Raw genomic sequence first — 7168 nt, 5'->3', positions numbered from 1 at the left:
CAGCAAATCCCTGTTCTGTCCTGACCCACAGCAAATCCCTGTTCTGTTCCCTGTCCTGACCCACAGCAAATCCCTGTTCTGTCCTGACCCACAGCAAATCCCTGTGCTGTCCTGACCCACAGCAAATCCCTGTTCTGTCCTGACCCACAGCAAATCCCTGTTCTGTCCTGACCCACAGCAAATCCCTGTGCTGTTCCTGACCCACAGCAAATCCCTGTGCTGCTCCCTCATCCCAGCTGTGGTTCCATGGGAGGACACAGAGCCCAAAAGGACACAAACAATGCCCAAAGGACACAAACAATGCCCAAAGGACACAAACAATGCCCAAAGGACACAAACAATGCCCAAAAGGACACAAACAATGCCCAAAGGACACAAACAATGCCCAAAAGGACACAAACAATGCCCAAAAGGACACAAACAATGCCCAAAAGGACACAAACAATGCCCAAAGGACACAAACAATGCCCAAAAGGACACAAACAATGCCCAAAGGACACAAACAATGCCCAAAGGACTCTGCCAGCTGGGAGGGGACACTTTAACACCCCCCTCCAGCTGGAATGGTCCCTTTGGATGGACCTGGACTTTTGGATGGATCTGGGCAGGCAAAGAGCTCCTGGCTTCAGTTTGGTCTGGTTTGGTTTGGTCTGGTTTGGTTTGGTTTGGTTTGGTTTGGTTTGGTTTGGTTTGGTCTGGTTTGGTTTGGTTTGGTTTGGTTTGGTCTGGTTTGGTTGGGTTTGGTTTGGTCTGGTTTGGTTTGGTCTGGTTTGGTTTGGTTTGGTTTGGTTTGGTCTGGTTTGGTTTGGTTGGGTTGGGTTTGGTTTGGTCTGGTTTGGTTTGGTTTGGTTGGGTTGGGTTTGGTTTGGTCTGGTGTGATTTGGTTTGGTTTGGTTTGGTGTGATTTGGTTTGGTTTGGTTTGGTCTGGTTTGGTTTGGTTTGGTTTGGTCTGGTTTGGTTTGGTTTGGATTGGTTTGGTTTGGGTTGGGTTGGGTTGGGTTGGGTCGGTTTGGGTCGGTTTGGTTTGGTTGGGTTTGGTCTGGTTTGGTTTGGATTTGTTTGGTCTGGTTTGGTTTGGTGTGATTTGGTTTGATTTGGTCTGGTTTGGTTTGGTTTGGTTTGGTTTGGTTGGGTTTGGTTTGGTTTGGTCTGGTTTGGTTTGGTTTGGTTGGGTTGGGTTTGGTTGGGTTTGGTCTGGTTTGGATTGGATTTGTTTGGTCTGGTTTGGTTTGGTGTGATTTGGTTTGATTTGGTTTGGTTTCGTTTGATTTAGTTTGGTCTTGTCTTCTTTGGTGTGATTTCGTTTGGTCTGGTTTGGTTTGGTTTGGTGTGATTTGGTGTGATTTGGTGTTGTTTGGTGTGATTTGGTGTGATTTGGTGTGATTTGGTTTGTTTTGGTGTTGTTTGGTGTTGTTTTGGTGTGATTTGGTGTGATTTGGTGTGATTTGGTGTTGTTTGGTGTTGTTTGGTGTTATTTTGGTGTTGTTTGGTGTGATTTGGTGTGATTTGGTGTTGTTTGGTGTGATTTGGTGTTGTTTGGTGTTGTTTTGGTGTTGTTTTGGTGTTGTTTGGTGTGATTTGGTGTGATTTGGTGTTGTTTGGTGTTGTTTGGTGTTGTTTTGGTGTTGTTTTGGTGTTGTTTTGGTGTTGTTTGGTGTGATTTGGTGTGATTTGGTGTTGTTTGGTGTGATTTGGTTTGTTTTGGTGTTGTTTGGTGTTGTTTTGGTGTGATTTGGTGTGATTTGGTTTGTTTTGGTGTTGTTTGCTTTGCTTTGCTTTGGTTTCACGATGGAAGATGTGAAAACTGGGAGTGGTGTAACACAGGATCCGTGTCCCCAGCAGATCCTCAGCATTCCAGAAATGTTTGGGAAAGAAATTGATTTTCAATGATGCAGCATTGAGAATTTTATCGTTTTAAGTGTCAGTTAGCCAATAAATTGGTTAATTAGTTCATTAACCAATAAACTTAATTCCGGGGGATAAATAAAAGCAGTGTATTCTCCATGATGTCTCTGCAGATAGAAACAGAAATTGTCCTTCTCCCCAAAATAAAGAAAAAAACCCAAAAGAACAAACCCTGCAGATTGAAAGATGCAAAACAAAGCCTAGAAAATCAGGATTTCCAAATGCTCCCTTTGTAATCACCCAGCTGAAGAATAAAAGACAAGCTCCAAATTTTTGTTGTTGTTGTACATATTGTTGCTGCGTGCTTACCATATGTTAGATGGAAGCATTTCCTATCCCTTGTGGATAAAAGAACATTTTTCGAGTTGTAGTAAATTATTATAAAGCCAATGACATTTCATGGCACGTTGTGGTATCAAGCTGTGCTTGTTGTGTTTTTTTTCTTTATGGTTGTATCGCTTTTTTTTCTTTTATAAATGTACAAATATTTCCTGTAGTGACGAGCACCCGTTTTCCATGGCATTAATTGGGATTAATTAATTAACTGCAGCTCCTTTTTGCCTGTGGATCTGGGTGGGATCTGGCTGCAGCTCCTGAGAAGAGCCCAGCTCAGCAGAGGATTGGCTTTGCTGACCCTTCCTGATGCTGGTGGTGAATTTGGGGTCTGGTTTGTATTTGGGGAGGAATCCCAGGCTGGGAGGGGCTGGGATGGAATTCCCAGAGGAGCTGGGGCTGTCCCTGGATCCCTGGGGGTGCCCAGGAGCAGCCTGGCACAGTGGGATGGGATTTAAGGTCCCTTCCCACCCAAACCATCCTGTGATTCAGGACCAGCCTAAACCTGCTTGCAGAAGTGGCTCCCAAAATTACCTCAAGTGCCTTTAAAATTCCCTCTCCCTTTGTGCTGGGCCCCAAAGATTAATTTGGGAACTCAGTGGAGGGCCACCGAGAGGGAGAGCTTGGTCCTGAATCCAAAGCAGCTCCCACTGACAATTAATGCCATGTTAATGAGGTGGAATTAGCTGGAGCAGCCCCCCCTGCTCCGTGGTGCCTTTTGTAGCCTCTCTGAACCTTTCCTGGCCACAGCAGCCAGCCTTTAATGAAATGTTTGTGCAAAAGGAGCTGAGCAATCCAGGTACCAGCTACCACTGGACAAACATCAGCTGCTTCTTTTGCTCTTTGCTTCCTCCCCTCGTCTCTCAGTCACCCCAAACCCTGTCGGTGCCTGGCAGCTCCAGGGGCTGAGCCTCTGCCCGAGGTTCACATTCTGATTTATTTTATTTTATTTCCCTTGCCCGGTGTCACTGAGTGCTGCTGGCTGTGCTCTGAGCTCTGAGCTCAGATGAACTCTGCTCCCCGCTGTCTGCAGCCACTTCTGGCACTCTTTATTCTGGGGAAGGGGCTCCTCTGGCTCCCAGGGCTCTGCCAACTTTGGGGGTGACAAACTGGGGGTGACAAACTGGGGGTGACAAACTGGGACAGGGGAGGAGCAGGAGGGTCCCCGTTTCCACCTTGGATCCTGCGGTGTCGCTTCAGCCAGAGATGTTTTACTCCCTCTGTTTGTTGCATGTGTCATTTGTTAAATTCAGTCATTACTCTCGCTGACCTTGGTGTTATTATTAAAGAACTACACAAATCTCTGCTGGGCTCTGAGCAATTCCTGCCAAGGCGAAGGAAATCCCGGGCAACAAATTCTCCCAAACTGGTTTTTCGTTATCCTGGGGAGCTCAAACCTGGTGCTTTTCTTCCCAACAGCCCAGAGCACTCCTGCCACAAAATCCATTTTCTTTGGGATGTGACAGAGCCCGAACTGCCCATTCCTAAACTGAGAGCCCCAGGGGAGCAGGGCTGGCTCCCAGTCTGGGCTCCCAGTTTGGGCTCCCAGTCTGGGCTCCCAGTTTGGGCTCCCAGTCTGGGCTCCCAGTCTGAGCTCCCAGTTTGGGCTCCCAGTCTGAGTTCCCAGTTTGAGCTCCCAGTCTGAGTTCCCAGTCTGGGCTCCCAGTCTGGGCTCCCAGTCTGGGCTCCCAGTTTGGGCTCCCAGTCTGGGCTCCCAGTCTGGGCTCCCAGTCTGGGCTCCCAGTTTGGGCTCCCAGTCTGGGCTCCCAGTCTGAGCTCCCAGTCTGGGCCCCCAGTCTGGGCTCCCAGTTTGGGCTCCCAGTTTGGGCTCCCAGTCTGGGCTCCCAGTCTGGGCTCCCAGTCTGGGCTCCCAGTTTGGGCTCCCAGTCTGGGCTCCCAGTCTGGGCTCCCAGTCTGGGCTCCCAGTTTGGGCTCCCAGTCTGGGCTCCCAGTCTGAGCTCCCAGTCTGGGCTCCCAGTCTGGGCTCCCAGTTTGGGCTCCCAGTTTGGGCTCCCAGTTTGGGCTCCCAGTCTGAGCTCCCAGTTTGAGCTCCCAGTCTGGGCTCCCAGTCTGGGCTCCCAGTTTGGTCTCCCAGTCTGAGTTCCCAGTCTGAGTTCCCAGTCTGAATTCCCAGTCTGAGTTCCCAGTCTGGGCTCCCAGTCTGAATTCCCAGTCTGGGCTCCCAGTCTGAGCTCCCAGTCTGAGTTCCCAGTTTGAGCTCCCAGTCTGAATTCCCAGTCTCGGCTCCCAGTTTGGGCTCCCAGTCTGGGCTCCCAGTCTGAGTTCCCAGTCTGAGTTCCCAGTCTGAGTTCCCAGTTTGAGCTCCCAGTCTGGGCTCCCAGTCTGAATTCCCAGTCTGAATTCCCAGTCTGGGCTCCCAGTCTGGGCTGCTGGGGGCACTGGGGGCTCAGGGAGGGTTTGGGTGGCTCAGAGCTGTGGGAGCAGCTCCTCTGTGGGGCGGGGAACTGGGGGGACTGGGCTGGGGCTGGGCTGGGGAGCCCTGGCAGGGATTTCTCGTGCTTTCACTGGTTTTGTGTCCCTGAGGAGGTGACACCGGTCCAGCCCTGGCTCTCCCTGCAGGTGAGTCCTGCTCCTTCCCCGCCTGCCCTGGGAAAGCCGAGCAGCTCCTCACTCGGCAGGGAAGGAAATTGCTTTTTTTCCCCCTGAATTTGGCAGAGCAAGCCGGGTCTGAGTGATCGAGGAGGGTTTGTGTGGGGCTGATGGAAATGCCAGGGGGGCTCAGAGCTCCTCCCTGTGCTGGAGAGCACAGTGCATCTTTTTATTTCAGAAACAGCTATCAAATAATAATCAGAAACTTGTAAAAATATCGTGAGCTGCAAAATAAATCATCCTGGGTGCAGACAGTGGCTGAAAGGCTGTAGCACATTGCCAGAACTTTTAGATTATTGAAGTATTTTTTAATAGTTGAATGTTCTGAAGGGTCCTGCTGGTAATGTGGGAAGGGAAAATATCTTGGGAAGGTGCAGAGCACGAGGGGAAAGGTTTTCTCACGGCACAAGGGCAGTGCAGTCGTCCCCCAAAGCGATGCTGGAAGATTTGGGACATCCTGGCTCGTGCTGGATGCGGCCAGAGCTGCAGCCTGAGCAGGGAATTCTGTAAAATTCTGTTACATCGTGGGGCCTTTTCCGGAGCTGGAGGAATTTACAGGGATGGAGAAACCATAGCGTGCAAAAATACCACGGGGAGCGGAAAACCGAGCTGGCTGATGAGGTAACCCAGCAAGAAAAGCTGGGGATTTCTGAATTCCACTTTCCATCCCCATTTCAAATCCTCCCTGGCATCTCCCCTGGCTTGTGAGAGTCTTCAGCTGCCTCCAGGAGATGTTTGTGCTCCTCTGCCGTGAGCCCCCGTGGGCAGCCTGGGGTCGGGATCATTCCTGGGGGGTTTCTGACTCCATGGAAAGGAATTCTGACTCTGGGAAAGGAAAATGCAGGCAGGGAGAGGGAATGTCTGCATTCCTTCAGTCTGCCCCTTCGGCCTCGGCATTCCCACGGAACATCCCAGCCCTCCTCGGCCCTGGGGACAAACCTGGAGCTGCTTGAAGGAAAAGCTGGGGAAATCCTCTGGGAAAATGAGAGTTCTGGACTCTGCAGTGCCCGGGCCCAGACAGAATGAACATTCCTGTGCACTGCAGATGCTCCAGACTGGAGGGCCTGAGGGGGAGGCTGGGATCCATTCCCAGCTTTTATTTAAGGCATGGGCACTTGCGAGCCCCTAAATCCCTTAAAGAAAAGGGTGCAAGGATGAAAGAGCTGGAAAATCCCTCCCCACGTGCAGGGCATCCCCTCCCCGCTCCCAAGGGCTGCGGCAGACGTGGAAAAACAAGAGTGGGAATGAATTTTTATCTGTGTCCAAGGCGAGGGAGCCAGCCTGGGCTGCAGGGAGAGAACATTCCATGGGCTGCCAGGGCTGATCCCACGGGACACGACCTGGGAGCTCCTGTTTTGGTGAGGATTTGACGGCTGCCAGCTTTTCTGGGGGCAGGATGAGTGTCTGGGGGGCGTGTGATGCTGAAAGTGATCCCAGCCCATGGTGCCACAGCCCACCGTGGAAACCGCAGAGGTTTCCAGTGCCTGGAAACACACTGAAATATCTGCAGTGGCAGCAGACAGTTCCTGGTTTGTTTTTTTAAAGCAGTCCAGCTCAGAATGTCAGATTCTGAAGTCATCCTCACTCGTCTGCCTCTGCCTGCCCCTGTCTGGGGAGGGTGGCTTGGTCCAGGCTGCTCCCCCAGCCTGAGGCAATCCAGCAAAAATAACCCACTTGCAAAATAAAATCATCTGGTTTTTCCTTAAAGAAGGACGTGGAGGCAAATAACCTGTGGAGGGTGAAAGGGGAGTTGTTGGCAGAGCTTTTTTTGTGTCCTGAGGGCTCTGGGAGCCTCCTGTGGCAGCAGCTCTCCTCCAGCCACAGCAAAGCCCAGCTTGCTCCCTGCAGCTGCAGGAAAATCCTACAAGATGCTTTTCTGGAGACTGAGGAAATTTGCATTGACCCAGATAACGCAGGGAGATGCAGAGAAATGCAGTTTTAATTCCTGACTGTGCCAATGGGTGAACTGAGGGTGACACCCTCTCCTTTCAGGGGCTAAAAAAAAACCCCAAACCCCAAGAAAAGTGTTCAGCACAATTTTGTCCCTGGTCCCTCTGGATAATTCTGGGGGCTTTTTGACAAAGAAACCCAGGATTAATTCCTGCTGGCAGATTCCTGGTTCTTTAAACATCCCCGTGTTCTCTAGAGCAGGCAGGGGGAGCTTTGGGTATTGCTGTTGTATAAATACAATATATTTATACAATATAATATAACAATATAATCTGGTTTATAATTTCTCTGGGTTTCCTCCCCAGTTTTCCCAGCTGGGGACAGCCCTGCAGTGCTGGGCTCCTGGCCCTGCTCCTCGCTCCCTGCTGC

The sequence above is a fragment of the Pseudopodoces humilis genome, chromosome 30 (genome assembly GCF_049639895.1).
Source record: "Pseudopodoces humilis isolate 2021_Gansu_Grassland_sample_001 chromosome 30, ASM4963989v1, whole genome shotgun sequence".
NCBI lineage: Eukaryota > Metazoa > Chordata > Aves > Passeriformes > Paridae > Pseudopodoces > Pseudopodoces humilis.
The sequence above is the reverse complement of the archived record's forward strand: the minus strand, read 5'-3'. Positions refer to the sequence as shown.